The sequence below is a fragment of the Marmota flaviventris genome, chromosome 2 (genome assembly GCF_047511675.1).
Source record: "Marmota flaviventris isolate mMarFla1 chromosome 2, mMarFla1.hap1, whole genome shotgun sequence".
In the NCBI taxonomy this organism is placed as follows: Eukaryota; Metazoa; Chordata; class Mammalia; order Rodentia; family Sciuridae; genus Marmota; species Marmota flaviventris.
In genome coordinates, this window is record NC_092499.1 from 15246490 (window position 1) to 15264264 (window position 17775).

General features: G+C 44.1%; 1 pseudogene; it reads left to right on the forward strand.

Moving 5' to 3' along the window:
* Window positions 1-3298: 3298 nt before the first annotated feature.
* On the forward strand, window positions 3299-4390 carry LOC114089577 (protein SET-like; annotated as a pseudogene).
* Window positions 4391-17775: the final 13385 nt, after the last annotated feature.

The window sequence follows — 17775 nt, forward strand, 5'->3', positions numbered from 1 at the left end:
ACGGGCCAAGAGGCTGACACTCAGTCAACCTGAGCCTGAAAACTGGGTCATGGTCGCCAGCCATCTCCCCCACGCTGCTTGCTTCAGCTTCTTCCTGATTCTCTGCCCAGTTCCCCACTCCGACTTGCTCTCCATCAAGCTGTGTTGTGCTCTGGACCATCCTCCTAATTAATACGTGCCAGGTCCCCTGAGCTGACAAGCTCTCAATACAAAGAAACGAATGATACCAGCCAGGAGAAAAAGCAGAACAAAATAAAGATAGCAGGAGGGTGTTCTGAGCGAATAGCACCATGGAACAGGCGCATTGCAAAGCATTTTGGCAAAGGGGAAACCTGATGTGTTAATTAGGAGTCTATTTCCGTAATAAGACTGCTCAGGGGAAGGTAATAAAAAGAAACTCAAGGGGCAGCGGAGGGGACTGTTGGGGCAGAAGGGAAGTTTTGAGGTAAGGCGAGGGGAGGGGCTGATTGTGTCCTGTTGTCTTCTGTGTGTCTGTGGTCTGTTGGCTCCGTAAGGCAGGGGACTGCCCCTTTTGTGTTTTGTAAAGCAACATGAATAAAGAGACTTGGGTATAAATAACAATGTGGTTTCTGCCCCAGGACTCGATTCAACAGGAAGTACTGCAACCATACACGCTCCAGCTGCTGGTGGGTCTCGACTGTTGAGGGTGGATTTCTATTCAGAGGACCGTCTGCTGCTGAGATGAGCCAGCGTAGGGTTCAAAACAAGAGGAGGTGCAGCGAGAAGTGAGGTGCCAAGCACCCACTATGAAAAAAAGGAGCTTGTGAGGCCCAAGGCCCTCATCCAACTCCTAGCAGCCAGGCGTAGGGGACTGGAGCAGAGCTGGCGCTTAGACAGCCATGCTAAGCTCAGCTTCGCTGCTGATGGCCCCGCGGTCAGGCCTTCCAATGGACAGTGTTGGGCTGAGAAAACGCAGTCTACCTTCCCCACTGCTGCCAGATTTCCGAAAAGCACAGCTTTCAACATAACTTTCTGCTGTTTAGAACTGGTGATGGAGGTTACCTGGGACTGGCCAAGCAGATGTTCAGGGGACGTGGAGTCAGTTACTGAACCCTCCTGAACGTCACTTTCACCTTTGTGGTGTAACAGTGGCAATGGTCACTGCATTGTTGGGCTTCAGGAAAAATTAAAGGAGATTTTAAATCACTTGGGATGTAGTAAGTACTCAATTAATGTTAACTTTCATTATGGCTAAGGAGCCAATAGATGCAGTGGACTCCATCCTCCTCCACTACACACCTCCACTCTCCTCTCCATAGCAACATCTGGCAGGCCCTGAGCAGATTGGACATGTGTGACCACACTTCAGGGCCTCAGGAGCCTGAGAGCACCTGTTGTGTCGGGCTCTTTTCTCCTAGCCTCTCTGGGCACCTATCCAGCCAGGCCAAGCAGGAGTGGGGGTGGGTCTTCCCAAATCATCCTGTACTGGGCAGGGTGTTGACAGAGTAGAGGACGCAGGCTCTCTTTCTACTGTCATGAGAGCCCCTCTTGGAATGTTCATTCTGTGGACCTGAAGTGGACGCCTGTTCCTCTGTCTCTTCCATCTCCCTTTCTGAAGATAGGGGCCCTTCACCACCTTTGCAATATTAGTGAGGACATCAGTAGCCCGACTCCAGCCCATTGGACGGGGTGGGAGTGTGCAGGGCAATCAGGGAAAATCAAAGTCATATGGGGAGTTTGTATGAGAGCTGGAGGTAGGGATAGGGATGGGGGGTCCCTCTCTCTTGCCTTGGGACACAGAGATCTAAGGAACATGGGAGACTGAATATGCCAGGGGATTCTTGCTGCCATGTTGAAGAGATTCTGAGTGAAGTCAACTGAAGTTAAAGATGGACAGTCCTCGTCAGCCACTTGATACAGCCACACCTGAAGGCAGTCATCCCCATTTAACTCCCTAAAGCTGATTGAGTTAGGTTTTTGTCATTAGTACTAATAGGGCTTTTTATTTGAAACCATCAAAATTTTACTTCATACACATTAAACTTGTTTCTATTAGGAATCGTCAGATGGAAAAAATATGGGGGTTACCTAGAAGTGGGGAGTAGAAAACTGATTTGAAACAAAAGATAGAGGAGAATTAGATTAGGCACTGAGGCCTTGAGAAGAGTAGATGAAGTCCAGAAAACGGAAGTTATATTTTTTTTTATTTTGCAATTTTGGTGCTTTTAATTTAAAAAAAAAATGTTTTATGACTTTCATAAGTTCTTTTTTCATTAGGCATTATACATTTTTGTCACATATTAACCACTTCGGGGCTCTAACCAGCAAGTTGAAGAGAGTTGGGGTGGAGCCTCAGGCAGGTAATTAGGATTAGCTGGAGGTTATGAGTCCCACTAGTGGCTTTCTAAGAGAGAACCCAGATGGCATGCTTTTGCCATGTGATTCCCCTCTTCTGCCATGCTTTGATGCAGCAAAAGGGCACTCACTGAGAAGATGTTGGTGCCATGTTCTTGGACTTCCCAGGCTCCATGAGCTCAATATATCTCTACTCTTTCTAAGTTACCCAGTCTCAGGTATTTTATTATAGCAAAAGAAAATGGATTAACTTTCTTCTGGTATTAGAATTTTCCAGACAAACAGAACTAATAGGATGTGGATGAATACAGATGTCAATATCAATATAGTCATAGATATTTTAAGGAATTGACTCATATGATTGTGGAGGTCGGTGAATCCAAAACCCGTAGAGTAGGCTGGCAGTCTGATGACCCAGGGAAGTCTGGGTCTTGTAGCTGAGTCTGCAGGCAGAATTTCCTTTTCCCCCAGGGAGGGCAGTCTTCTTACTATGAAGGACTTCAACTGAGTGGAGAAGATGCAGAAGGATAATCCGTTCGACTCAGAGCCTACCTATGGCAATGTCAATCTTATTTTTAAAAATACCTTCACAGAGCTATCTAAAATAGTGTGGGACCAAAGAGCTGAGTCCCCCAACCAACCTACCAAGTAGACACATAACATTGGCAATCACCCTCCTCAAGTGGTTTTGGGAACACTGACTTCCCAAATAAGACCCTGGGAGACATACGACCAAAGCTGCTGCCGAGTGTCTGTAAGACGCCATTGGCAAACCCTTCTGCTGTCCTTTTGCCCTGGGACTTCTTAATATAACACGGTGGGTGGGGTGGGTTATGAGGGCACTGAATTACCAGGACAGTAGCCGGAAACTCCAGTCATGGAGAGTTGGGCCTTTTATGTTAAAATGGCCTCATCTGAGTTCTCCGCACGTCTCCCTGGTGGGCTGTGAGGCCTGGGTCTGCTCCTTGACTTCCCTCACAGGATGGCCCTCAAATCCCAATCTTCGCTCCAGCCTCAAACGAAGAAACCCAAACTGCCTGCCCCCCCCCCCACAAAGCAGGCAGATTCATCAGCATCTCCAGGTTTGCCGAAGGGAGAAAAAGAACAAGAAACAATTGAACATATCGATGAGGTACAAAATGAAACAGGCAGACTTAATGAACAAGCCAGGGAGGAGATATTGAAAGTAGAGCAGAAAAATAACAAAACTCTGCCAACCATTTTTTCAGAAGAGGTCAGAATGGATCACCCAAATCCCCAATTTAGGGGTAACAACATTTGTCAACCATCCACACGTGTCTGCACTGCTTGGGGAGGAAGATGAAGAGGCACTGCATTATTTGACCAGAGTTGAAGGGACAGAATTTGAAGATATCAAATCAGGTTACAGAATAGATTCTTTTTTTTTTTTAAATTTTTTTATTGTTGGTTGTTCAAAACATTACATAGTTCTTGATATATCATATTTCACACTTTGATTCAAGTGGGTTATGAACTCCCATTTTTACCCCGTATACAAATTGCAGAATCACATCAGTTACACATCCATTGATTTACATATTGCCATACTAGTGTCTATTGTATTCTGCTGCCTTTCCTATCCTCTACTATCCCCCCTCCCCTCCCCTCAGAATAGATTCTTATTTGGATGAAAATCCTTACTTTGAAAATAAAGTTCTCTCCAAAGAATTTCATCGGAATGAGAGTGGCGATCCGTCTTCAAAGTCCACTGAAATCAAATGGAAATCTGGAAAGGATTTGACGAAACATTCAAGTCCAACACAGAATCTAGCCAGCAGGAAGGAGGAGCATGGAGAACCGAGAACTTCTCAACCTGCTTTACTGACCATCCTGCTGCAGGTGCAGGTGAGTTAGGAGAGGTCACCAAAGATGACACTTGGCCAAATCCATTGCAGTTCTATTTGGTTCCTGATATGGATGATGAAGAAGATGATGATGAGAAGGGGAAGGAGAAGGACTAGAAGATATCGATGAAGAAGGGAATGAGGATGAAGGGGAGGAAGATGATGATGAAGGGGAGGAAGGAGAGGAGGATGAAGGAGAAGACGACTAATTGAACACTGACGGATTCCAACCTGTTTTCTTTCTTTCTTTCTTTTTTTAATTCAATCTCTGGGAGCAAGTTGCAGTCTTTCCCCCCCACTCCCTCCACCCCCTTGTGCTCAGTCACCCTGTTCTTGAGGTCTCTTCTTTCAAATCGTGGTTCTCAACTTATTTTGGGGGGAAATACCTTGAGCAGAGTACAAAGTGGGCATTTTGACAACATGGCTTCTCCTTTGGCATGTTTAATTGTGATGTTTAATGGACATCCTTGCAGTTTAAGATGACACTTTTAAAATAAAATTCTCTCCTAATGATGATCTGAGCCCTGCCACTCAATGGGAGACTCAGCAGAACCTGTAGGATCTTATTTGGAATCAACATTCTCTATTGTAATTTTGTTTGTTTACTTTTAAATTTTTCTTTCTTGTTTTCACTGGAAAGGAAAAATGATGCTCAGTTTTAAACGTTGAAAGTGTACAAGTTGCTTTGTTACAATAAAACTAAATGTATACACACATACACACAAAAACACACACAAATGGCCTCATTATCACCCACAACCTCACTAGACCTGGTGACATTTTTGGTGACAGTTTCTTCTTAACTAGATAGCATCCCAAAGACATGCCAAACCATCTTTATGTACCCAGTGATCAGCATAATGCTTGGGACAGAACACAGGTATTTAATAATTGTTTTATAAGTCTTAATACCTTGTATGCCTAGTAGTGACATAAATAAGTGGCTTACTCATTAAGAAGTTGAACTAGAAAAAGATACTATGACCCCATGTTAGGCCAATGGTCCATGCACAAGACCTTGAGCGGCCACCCACAGCCATGGAAGAATCCCACCTGGGCAATGTAATTCCTGGACTTGGGTCCCAGCTGTATCTCTGTCCCTGGGGCCTTGGTGGGACCTGTTAGCCTCTCCAGGGTTTTCTTTCATGGTTTGTAAGTTAAGGAGGTTCAACCAGATGATCTGTGAGGTTCCTTCCAGCTCTCGAAACTACAGTTCAGTAAGATCTTCAAGATAGTGACCACACACCAGGTTAGCAGAATTTGTAGTGATAAAAGGACATTCAAGGAAAGATGTCCACTGTCTTCTGTCTCACCTTTTCTGCTTGATTCAGAGTCACTGCTTCTTGGAAACACTGACCAGACCAGGTGAGCAATTCTTTGCCATCCCAGATGTTACGGTCTGAATATTTATGCTCCTCTCATCCCTCAAAATTCATATGTTGAAAACAAATCACCAATGTGATGGCATTAGAAGGTGCCTTTAGGGACCATAAAGGTAGATAAATGGGATTCATGTTTTTATAAAAGAGACTCCAGAGAGCTGCCTTGTCCCTTTGACCCAATGAGAAGATACCATCTATGAACCAGCAAGTGGGCCCTCATCAGAAGCTGAATATTCTGGCAACTTGACCTTCGAATTCCCAGCCTCCAGAAGTATGAGAATTTATTTCTATTGTTTATAAGCTACCTGGTTTATGGTATTTTGTTCTAGCAGCCCAAATGGACACTTGGATCTCATTATCTTTCCATAAACAACTAGCTATAGTGCTTAAGATGTTTTAAAATTGCATGATATTATAAAATATAAAATGCACATAAAGAAGAAATTTAAGACCCTCTGATCCCCAAATATTCTTCCAGACATGTCCTATGAACATATATGCATTTTCATGTAAAAAAAAAATAGAACCATATGTATATCATTCATTTTATATTTTGACCTTTTAGGATTTCAATACTAGTCTTCCCTCCGGGTTTCTTGCTTATTTTTCTCTTTCTCAGTCCTCAAGCTCTCCTTTTAATAGCATGTCTGAGTCTGGCTTTATTGTAAATACTGTGGACAAGAGGGCAGGGGTTTGCCTCACTGATTAGAAGACAAAGTTCAGAAGGCCAAAATATAGAGTTCTCGGGAGGATCAAAGCAGGAAGGATCTCTACTTAAGTGAACTCTCTCTGTAGTGGGTTAAATTAGCCCCATCCCCCCCAAAAAAAAAAGTTATGTTCAAGAACCTTGGAATGTAACCTTATTTAGAAATAGGGTTCTTGCAGATATAATTAAGAATCTGGGGCTGGGGTTTTAGCTCAGTGGTAGAGTGCTTGCCTCACACGCAGGAGGCCCTGGATTCGATCCTTAGCACCACATTAAACAAATAAATAAATAAAAATAAAGATATTGTGTCCATCTACAACTAAAAAAATGTTTTTTTTTTTTAAATCTGCAAATAAGATCATTTCTGGATTTAGGGTGGGCCCCAAGTCTAAGGACTGCTGTCCTTGTGAACAAAGGAGGGAGGAGATTTGAGACCCAGACACATCCAGAGGGGAAGGCCTTGTGAAGACACAGGCAGGCGGAGGGGGAGCCCACTGCTAGGCTCCACCTGGAGCCAAGGGCAAGTGTGGAGCAATCACCCCCAGGAGCCTCCAGATGGGGGTCTTGATTTGGGGCTTCGGCTTCCAGAACTGGAAGGAATGTGTTTCTGTTGTGAGCCACCAAGGACGTGGCATTTTGTTACAGCACCTCTCAGAAGCTGATACACCCTCTTTATCTCATCTTCCCTTTTTCCACTTTGTTCTCATTTCCTGGTGAACCACTGCATGTCCTTCCAGCAGATTTAAGAAGTCTTTTTAAGTAGGGTCAGCTCCACTTCCGCTTCCTTGAACAAGAAATCCAGGAAGCCCACAAACAGAAACTGGGCTCCTTGTCTCTAAAAATTCAAACTGATAAAGGCAATATCCAACTCAAAGCAACACTCCATTAGTGATTTATAGTTTACAAAGTATTTAGAAAAAGACCCATCAAAACCTTTAAAATAAAAATAAAGCCATGACTTCATTAATTCCTAGCCCCCGTTGTAAAGAATCTCCATTCAGGGGGACATTGGGGTCCAGTTAGGAACACACCTACATTCTTAAAGTCTCTTCATTTTCTCTGGTCAAATTGTGGCCGCTGCTGATAATGGCCAGGGAGATACCAAAGTGTACACTGTATACCCAGAATTTTGTTCTAAATAAAAATCAGTTTTGTTCATGAGCACTCTATTTTGGAAGAGTTCTTTAGATCTTCCTAGCTATTTTTTTAAATCCTATACTAGCACTACATGAAGCAGAGTCATGCTGTGTTTATCCTTCCTCTCATTATTATGCCAGCAGAAATAAACCCATGTCACACTTTCTAAGAAAAGCTGCAAGGGAGGGTAAGAGGAAGCATCACCTGGGTTGGTTCATTCCCACATGATCACCATGGTCTGTAAGAATTGAAAATAGATTGATTTAAAAACAGTACTAGGGTCTAGGACTTGAGAAACTGGGCTTCAGATCTGGGCTTCAAAAGGTAGGAACTAATTTTGTGTGTTTTAAATTTCAAAAGTTAACTTTGTTTTCAGGAAATTTTCTATGGTGCTAACAGCTTTCAGTTGACTTTTGTGGTCGTACATCTTGAATGAAGTTGACTAAGTCGACAAAGTATAGTTCAGATCTCCCCAAAGTGGAGATATGGTTACAAGAGAGTAACTAGAACATCCATTCAACAGAGTTTTTTTTTTTTTTTTTCCATTTCTGTTTCTTTTAACTTCTTCAGTGAGCCAGGCCCCTATGCTAGGTACTGAGACGTTGGAGACAGACAGTAATTGGTCCTGGCAGGCTTGGAGTTCTCAGTCCAGCAGGAGAATTGCACGAGGCTGATGTCCTGGGACCTGGGTGGGGTGCATGCTGGAAGTCATAGAGTCCCGAGAAGGGCCACCAGCCTCGGTTGAGGGGATGCTTCAGAGTTGGTGACAGCAGGAAACTTAAAGGACCAGAAGAATGGACAGGGAAGGTGGAAACGATAGAAGAAATCATAGATGTCGGGCCCAGAGGATTTGGAAATCACAGAAAGGGTGAGGCGGGGAAAAGAATAGTTGAGAAACTGAAAACAGAGCAAAGGGTGGGAATATGGAGACTGAGGAGCAGGGAAAACCTCAGGGAAGGGAGAAGGGACTGAATGACAAAGGACGCAGGTGTCAGGCCAATGAGTCGCCCTTTTACTTGCGGGGACTGAGAGAGCCCGTAAAGGTTTTAACCAGGGTATGATGTGACCAGCTGCACCACAGTCAGGATGGCAGGAAAAAAAGAAGAAAAGGGCAAAAGAAACTAAGAAAATAAAGCTCAGTTGCCCTTCGAGTTCTTAGGGAGCAAAAAAAAAAAAAAATGCTACCACCTAAAACGCAGACTCCACTTTTATTAAGAGAAGGATTGAAATCGAAGTTGGAGATGAAACTGGATTCTCTGCTTCTACGGGCAGGGTACCTGCGCTAGCTGCAGCCTCGGCAGCAGAGAAAGCCCATTTTAGTGTTAGCAGCTAAACACAGCAGGGTCGGCTCTGAGGTCGCAGCTGGCAAAGTCAGAGAGTGGCGTGTTGTGGCTCCTAATGGAGGGCACTGCCCCACAGTGTGGCAGCAGACCCTAGCAGTGTACTGCTAAGTTCTTTCTGGGTTCTTGTCTTGTGAATTCAAAGAATAAAGTCCACAGACAAGGAAGAGTGAATAAAAGGAGTAGAATGTATTCAAGTGTGAAGAATGGAAACAGAATTCTCACAGGGCGAGAGGGGACCTGACAGCGGGTTGCCACTTGAGAGCGCCAGCTGTTGGTCCAAATTTATGCTCATTGAGCCTTGGAAAGAATCAACACCGCTGGTTAGCCCTGGAGTCTGAACTGTTTTTTGGGTCTGCCCACTTCCATTTTCCACCCCTCGATGGCCCAGGCTGGGCCCTGGCTTGCTGTGCCTTGGGCCATGCCATGGCAGGCTTAGTACAGCAGCCACAGCCTGTGATTGACACCTGTGTCCCAGCCCTCCTGGTCCACTGCTCTGCCACCGATTCTTGGAGGGGATCAGTAGGCCAGCTGCACAGCTCAGCAATCAGGGAACCATGTTGACAGAGACAAAGGCTTAGACTCTGAATGACCCTGTGGTTAGTGACACTATATCCTATAGTCTGGGTTTGTGTTAAGAAACCAAAGCAACTTAATCACAAAAGTTGTTAATAAATAAAATCATTCAGACTCTAGGATCTGAAATATGGATGGAATATGGAATAAGAATTGAGCCTCTTCCCTTCCTCTGGAAACATTGTGTGGCTGGAGTACTTGGCACTGAAAGGAACCATCTTTCATCCTATATACTTGTAGTCGGCAAGCCTAATGAGGGATGATGTTCAAACATTTCAAACCAAATTCCCTCAGTTTATGGTGTTAAGCAACTTGTTATTTTAAGCAATTTAGACAGATATTTGCATATACAAGCAAGCACATTCTTTGAACTAAAGCCCATTATATAACCTCACTTATCCCTGCAGGTAATAAACTGCTATAAATGCAGAATTAGATATATCCAGGGTTCTCAGTGTGTGCACGTGTATACAGACCAATAAGAAAAAGACACACTTGTTAGGGACAATAACTGCCTTCCACTTCACTTACCTCTTAAGAATTATTTCTGCTTTCAATTGTAAATCAAGAAAAGCACATCATATTTCCTAACTTGTGCTATTGGATAAGCACCAAGAGAGCTAATATTCATAGCAACTATACAGAAACATGCTGGAGTGAGCGGTAAGGTTCTGCTGAAGTAATATCTAGAAATATAGCATCCTATGTGTTCCCTTTCCACCCATGTCCTATTCCACGCATAGCATTTCTTCATTCATTCACTGACTCAACCAATTTTCTTTTTAATTTTATTTTTTTAGTTGTCAATAGAGCTTAATTTTTATTTACTTATATGTGGTGCCAAGAATCGAACCCAGTGCCTCACACATGCTAGGCAAGCACTCTACCACTGAGCCACCACCCCAGCCCTCAACCAATTTTTCAAGGTTCCGACCATACCCATGTTTTAAATATTAATGGTGGGATTTCACGTCAAATAAGGTTACAAAACAGCCCTCCAACAATTGACAAGTGGCTGAGGAATGAATTCCTAAAGGTGTTTCAGAAAAGGACAATGATTATGTTACATTGATCTTGTCTCAGTTTTAAGAGGCAGCATAGCCAGGCTGTGCTAGGGCTTGAGTCCCAGCTTGGCCACGGCAAGTGTCAGGCCTTGGCAAATTCTTTGTCTACTAGGAGTCTCATGTTTCTTATTGAAATGGAAATCCTAATAGAACCCACCTAATACAATTGTTGTGAGGATTAAATAAATCAAGATAACTCAGGAGGCCCAAGCTGTAGCATTGCAAGTTCAAGGCCAGCCTGGGCAGCTTAGCCAGACTCTATCAGAATAAAAAATCAGGAGGGTTGAGGATATAGCTCAGTAGTAGAGTCCCTGGATTCAATCCCCAGTACTACACACACACACACACACACACACACACACATACACAAACACAGCATCTGTCTCTCTCTGATATGCTGAGATACAAGCACTGTGCCCCCACCAACCACACCCGGAGACCCAACCTCTATGTCTCCTCAGTGGTTTCTTCAGAGTTAGATTCTAGGAGGGAACCAGAAGCTCAGCTTAGTTAGGCATCTACCCAGCACTGGAAGCTCTGTCAGTTGCTCACACATTACCCTTAGCTCCTTTAGCAGCTGTAGAACTCTGTCTAGATTCTCCAAGACCCCACAATCGGTTCAGGGTACCCATACCCCGTTTCCACTGGCTTTGCTCCCATGAGTTCACATCCACAGTTTCCATTAAAGAACTCCCCTTGATTCCTGGGAACCACTTCACTTAGATGCTTCCAGAACCAAAAGATCCTGGGACCTCACGAATCTTCATGGGGCCCAATGACTGATTGGTACAAAGATATAAAAACCTAACTTGCCTTGCTTTGGGGCAAGACAAGCTCTGTTGGGTAATTTATTCTAAAAGCTCCTAGAAGGCCAAGTCGAGGCTGGAACTTCACTTTAAGTCACAGCCTTGCTTGGTGCTACAGACTAAAGCCCCTTACCCCAGCCAATCCATACACTGAAATTCTAACCCCCAAATATGATGGTTGGGGAGGTAAGATCTTTGAGAAGTAATTAAGACATTAGAATGGAGCCCTCATAAATGGGATTAGATCCCTTATAACAGAGGCTGCCAGAGAGTTCTCTTGCCCTCTCCACCATGTGAAGACACAGCGGAAAGATCACTGTCCTTGAATCTGGAAGCAGGTCCTAACAGACACTGAATCCGCCTGTGCCTAGATCATTAACACTGCAGAAGTGTGAGAAATAAATTTCTGTTCTCCGTGAGCCTCCCAGTCTATGGCATTTTGATAGAGCAGACTGAATGGACTAGGACATTTGGTTTATCTGTGTCCTATGTCACTTTTCCTACTCCCTTGTCAATATCTCCTGGGGTAACTTTCTTGATAAACTTCTTGCTCACAAATAATCTCCTCAAGGTCTGCCCAAGACAGTTGGTGCCACAAGTGGTTCTAGGAAACTGACTTTTAGGATGGGATTCTGGATTCAGCTCATTCACCAGAAAGATGAAAAAGGGACCCGTATCCCTGTAATAGATGGCACTTTGTATCTATTATTGTTATCATTATTATTATTAGTGTGTCATATCTTTATCTTAAAATGAAAGATATAATAGTTATATTTCATTTTATCCAATATAAAGAGATATATACATATATTCTTTTAGTTAGTAATATATGATAAAGCATGAGAAAAGCAGAATTCTTTATATACCCAACATTAATTGTGGTAGTCTATATCTTTGTCTCATTGTATTATCAAGATGTTAATCCTGGTGAATTGTGTTGGGATACAGGTGGAAGAGGGTGCACTGGCTTATGCAATATCTGAAGGAGGCACAAAGCAGCCAGGTAGACAGCACTCACCCAGGAGATATCAGCCAGCCTTTGTTCTTGGCTATCCTCATCCCTGCCCCATAGGCTCATGCATATAATAGCTAGCTACCCAGTGACAGAAATAGAGACAAGGCATGCGACCAAAACATGGGCTCCTTTTTACCAAAGCTGACCTAGCTGCTGCCCCCTGCTGAATGACTGACATTCCAAAAACAGAGACTAACTCCAAGTCCTCAGTAGAGTGCCAGTCCTTGAAGAAATCAACCAGAGACTTGGTGGCAAGTTAATTATACGGGTTCCCTTTCTCTGGAAAGGGTATAATTTTGTTATGACTGGGTATTATGGTTTAGATATGTGGTATCCCCTCATTTTCAGAGGTGAAATGATTAGATTAAGAGAGGAATAACGTAATCACTGGGTTAATCCACTGATGGATTAACTGTAGGCAGGTAGAGTGTGGCTGGAGGAAGTCAGTGACTAGGGGTATGACTTTGGGATTTATATTTGGTCCTGGTGAGCAGAGCCATCTCTGCTCCCTGGTCCCCCTGTCCTTCTGCCATGCTTCACCATTGGGCTGGGCTATAGAGTCAACTGACCATGGACTAAACCTCTGAAACCATGAGCCAAAATAAACTCTTATTCCTTTACATTATTATTGTTAGGTCCTTTACCTACAACAATAAAAAAGGTGATAAAACACTGGAAATGAAAAAAATTCTGTAGATAGATTTGCCTTTCTGCCTGCAGTGTCTTGGCAAATCCATTATTTGAGGACTCAGAATGTCTGACCAACATAGGATACCACAAAACATATTTAGGCCATTTTTTGGAAAGAGAAGTATGGCACTGGTCACATGACTGTGAAATCCACTGGTTCTACACCATCAGAAGTTCTAGCCTGTTATATATAACCACCTTCTGAAGGCATAGCTAGATATGACATCAGATATCATGCGATATTGGGGCACTATCCTTCAGGATGCCCTAAAGGCCTTAAACCCACAGCTATCATACTGTTTTTTATCTCCAGTGAGCTTGAGATCTGGATCTGGGACCCAGAGGGTGGAAACAGGAGTAGGTTGGCTCACCATCACTTTCAGTGACCTTCTTGGGGTATGGTTCCCACCCTTACAACTCAGGACTTTGGACCCTGATATTCTAGTTCCCAGAGAGAGAATGCTATGCACCAGGGGACACAGGAAGCGTTCCACTAAACTTAAAACTATAGCTCTGGTCCTACCATTTTGCACTCCACGAAGGCAAAGAAAGTGTTGGCGGTAACTGACTCTTATCATCATGAGGAGGTTGGGATACTGATACATAAGTGGGAGGGGAGCATATGTCTGCACTCACCTAATCTACCAGAGTGATTCTGGCTGTTCCTATGCCCAGTTTTTACTGAAAGTAGGCAGTTCCAGCAATCATTACCTGATAAAGGTACGGTGTGGGAGTTCAAACCCCTCAGGGATGAAGACTGGGTTCCTTCACTGGGCAGGCCACCTAGACTGGAGGAAGGGCTGAGGGTGTGGGGAATTTACAATAGATGGTAGAAAAGAGAGATGCTGTCCCTACATTATTGCCTGGGGATTTGCTGTAGCATCATTGGCTGTCATTTGCCTCACTAGATCTGTGACCAATTAGAATCTTGAATAAACTATGACAAGATGAAGCCGCATACGGATCTGCACAGGGTACGGGGTGCACTGTAATGGATGATGTTGGTGTTCTGCCCCCATCTGTCGAATCCCCTTTACCACCCTCTGCACCCACCCCACAGGTTCTAGGGGCTTTACTCGTAGGGTCATACCTCCAACTTCCTACAGAGAACTTTCTTCTGTCAATCTACAGGAACCCTTTGCCCTGACTCACCTGAGAAGCTGTAGGTATCTGTGCCCCCAATTGACTGGAGGTAATACTACAGCCAGGACTGACTGGTGCAGGGTTAAAAAACCTAGTTCCCTTGCCTCACGGTGGGATAAGCTCACTGTGTAATTTATGCTCAGGTGCTACCTTTGGATCAAGCTGGGACTGGAACTTCACCTTAAATTATTACTCCCAAGAAGCTTGGCTGCTTCTGTATTCTGCTTCTTTTTCTCCCTTACTAGTTTCTTATGGAAAGCGCTTCCTTAATAAATCGCTTGCACTCACATCCATGGCAACCCAAGACAGTTCCCTAGTAGAAAATAAACTCTTCATGGACAGACATCGTTTACAAGGCGGAGGGGGGCGGGGGAGGCTTTTTAATACCCCACAGTGTCGAGCTCAGCATGAGATACCTCCATGAGTCAATACAGTCTTTGGTTTAGCTTTTCTCTCCTTAGTAAGAATTTGAAGATCCTAAGGAGTCATTCCAGTAGTGCATTACAGACTAGGACATCTGTGAACGATCATCAATACATCAAGATTTTTTTGGACAGTTCTGATTTCGTTTTCAATCCCCCTGTCAGTCAACGTTCCAGACAGTGTGTCCCAGTAGGTGTTGGGGGAGTGTGTTTGGACAGCGAAGGGGATGATGTGCTAGCCAAAAGGCAGCCAAGGGGAAGAACTTGAGCGTTACAAAAAAAAAAAAGAAAAAGCAGGGAGCTTTAAGTTAAGTAAGTCAGGACCTCAAATCCGGATCCACCCCAACCAGCCGCATTTTATGTTAAAAAGAATTTACTAGCTCCTGCCTCTGAGGATCGAAAACGAGACGACGTGTGCACAGTGCTTAGCATATGGTTGCTGGGTATAGTAAAGTTCAAGAAATGGCTCCTTTCCGAGAGGGAGCAATAGTGGGCGAAGAGCCCAGTGAGGAGTCCAGGGACTCTGCAGTCCTTCTGGAGCCAGCGGGGGCTGGGGAGGAGGGCGGGAGAGAAACAATGTTGAAGTGTTTTCGTTCGTTCCTTTTGCTGAGCGCCGTTTCCTCCCGGGCACAGGACACAATACGAGCGCGCCAGGGGGAATGCGGACGTCGCCTCGACCCGGAAGGGACCCTTGCGATGGAGAAGGAGCCCAGCGGCCCCTACCCACCACGTGGCTTCCTGGTCGCCTCCTGGCCCTCCCCCACCGCCACCTCCACCCGGCTGAAGTAGGTGAAGGGCGGAAGCGCGAGACCGCGCCGCGGAGGCGGACGCCCGCCGTCCGTCTCCTAGCAACGCCCGCCCCGCCCCGCCCGGCCTGGCGCGCCGGCGCCGCGAGGGGGCGGGGCGGGCTGCCGTTGCCATGGCAGCGCAGTCAACGCGCCGGACGCCGGCGGCGCTTGCGGGAAGCGCGGGCCCCGAGCCCCGCGTGGGTGACCGGGTGGCGTCCCCACTCCGCTCCCTCTCCGAGCTGACCTCGCGCTCCCGGGTAGTCGCCGCGGAGCGGGGTCGCCCCCGAGGGTGGCCGGGCTCGAGGCCGGTTGTCCCCCAGTCACTTCCCTGCCAACTGGGCCAGTAACAGCTTGGAGACTTTCCAGTTTGTTTCGTGGGGACCGAGTTGATACTTGGGGCTGAGGGAAATTTGGGGGTTTGGGACTGTCATTGGAACCCTCCCCTCCGCGGGAATGGACACCGGGCACACACAAAACACACGCCCCTGCGGCCTTTTCCCTCAAGTGTTTTCACCTGAAGGATCTTTAATCTTGCAAAGAGAATATACAGAAAGCAATGTCCAAAAGCTACCTTTTAAAACAACACTGAAAATTAAGTATCGTGTTACTGGAGGGCCATTTTTAACTGAAAACGTCCATGCCTGGAAGGCTATGCTGGATTCTGGACTCGAATTTGCATTCTTCTAAATCTCTCATTGCAATGAGCTGCGCCTGGAGGATTCAGTTGTAGGGCTTTAAATTTAAACGTATACCCCTCTAGCAACTGTAAGGATCGCGCTGCCAAAGGACCCACTCACAAACAGAAGGCCACCAGCTTCTCAGTCATTCTCTGGCTTGAGAGTATTTTTAACTGAGGTGGAGTCGGTCACGTGTTGGTGAGTTTAATCAAATTGACAAGGGCTCTGAGCGAGAGAAGCTTGCTGTCTAATTCGAAGACAACATTAGGTACATAGAGAAGCATTCTCTTTGGACTTATTTGAATCAGAGCTTTTCAAATGGAGTCTTCTGCATATATTTTTCTCGATCTGCTGCAACTGGAAAATTTTAAAATCAAACCCCTATTTCTTGTATTCATTTTTATGGTAAATGTGCTGGTAAATGTATCTGGGCCGAGATTATGCATTTTCGTGATCAACAAGGAAAGGTGCAGCAATCACTGTGAATTGAGCACCTTGCTGATTGAGCAACACTTGAACCTGGAAGTATGAACAACCATAATCTCAGAACTTAAGAATCCTTCATAGTATATTTCAAAAGCATATTCACAGCTAACCTTTCTCCACTCCAGAGGATCATTCATTTGGAACTTTTTAAAAATCTTTCTCTTTGCTAGAGTATTTAATGTCTTGGAAAACCACTTTCGTATACCTTTTAGTTTGAAAACGTGATTGTAGTTGGGAAAATGATCATATAAAAGTTCTATCTCCTCTTACTCTTAGTCATTTTTCCCTCTAGTATCACAACAGAAACTTGTAATTTGCATGGTAGAGAGTAAAGGATAAATTCTGAAAGCTACATCAAGAGCCTGAAAATAAATTTCATGTTTAGGATTTGGGGAAAAAAAAAAGAATCTGTGAAGCTATATGTACTTAACAAATTTTTTTGCAAAGGACAAATCACTAAATTATTCCGCTTCCCATTTGGTAGTTTAACAATCGCAGAAAGATAACAATGAATTTTGTAGTAAAATTAAATTAGCATTTGGAAATGTTAATTTTCATTTGGTAATTTTCACAGTTCCTCTGATTATTTATTCATTATCCTACAGTGCTTTTCACAGAGTATAAGCCCAGAACAACTTGACGATAGGGTATTGGAAATCCACAAGGGTTAGGCAGCTAGACCTGCTCAGATCAGCTCTTTAACTGGTTGGTTGTTTTCTGTGGATACAGTCTGAGTTCTACCCATGAGTTAGCCCAACCTTCACTCCTCAACCTTCATTGATAACTTTGGAGAGTTTAAATAGACACCAGAGGAACCCATAGGATTTATGCATGCCCTACTTTACTAATACTATTGGAACATTGAGATCCTCACTAGATTTTCCTCAATAATTTCCTACTGTGGAAATGATCTTCATGCAGCTGTTCCAGTGAGTTTCCAGGATTACAAGATTTCTACTCTATTATTTATGGTTATTGTTTCCTCGGGAACCTAATATTTATCAAACATGAGATCCATTCTGCACGCTTACCTTTCCTCTTTTCCAAATAATCAGTGACCTTAGGCTTTAAGCATCCTATCATCCAGTCTCTTATCTAATCCTGCATTAAACTCGATTTACTGCTTTATCTATACTAGTTTAATCTTTTAGAGGCTTATCATAATATGGACTGTTTAATGAAATATTTTTTTAGAAGAATAGACTAAACTTCCTCCATTTTTCCAGATTTCCCTACCTTGACTCATTTACCTATATACCTTTATCCTTCTTTAAATATTCTGCTTCCCTGTTTCATTTCTTACATACTACAATGAAATAAACAAATGCTTGTAACCAGAGAAATGGTTGTGTTTCCAAAAAA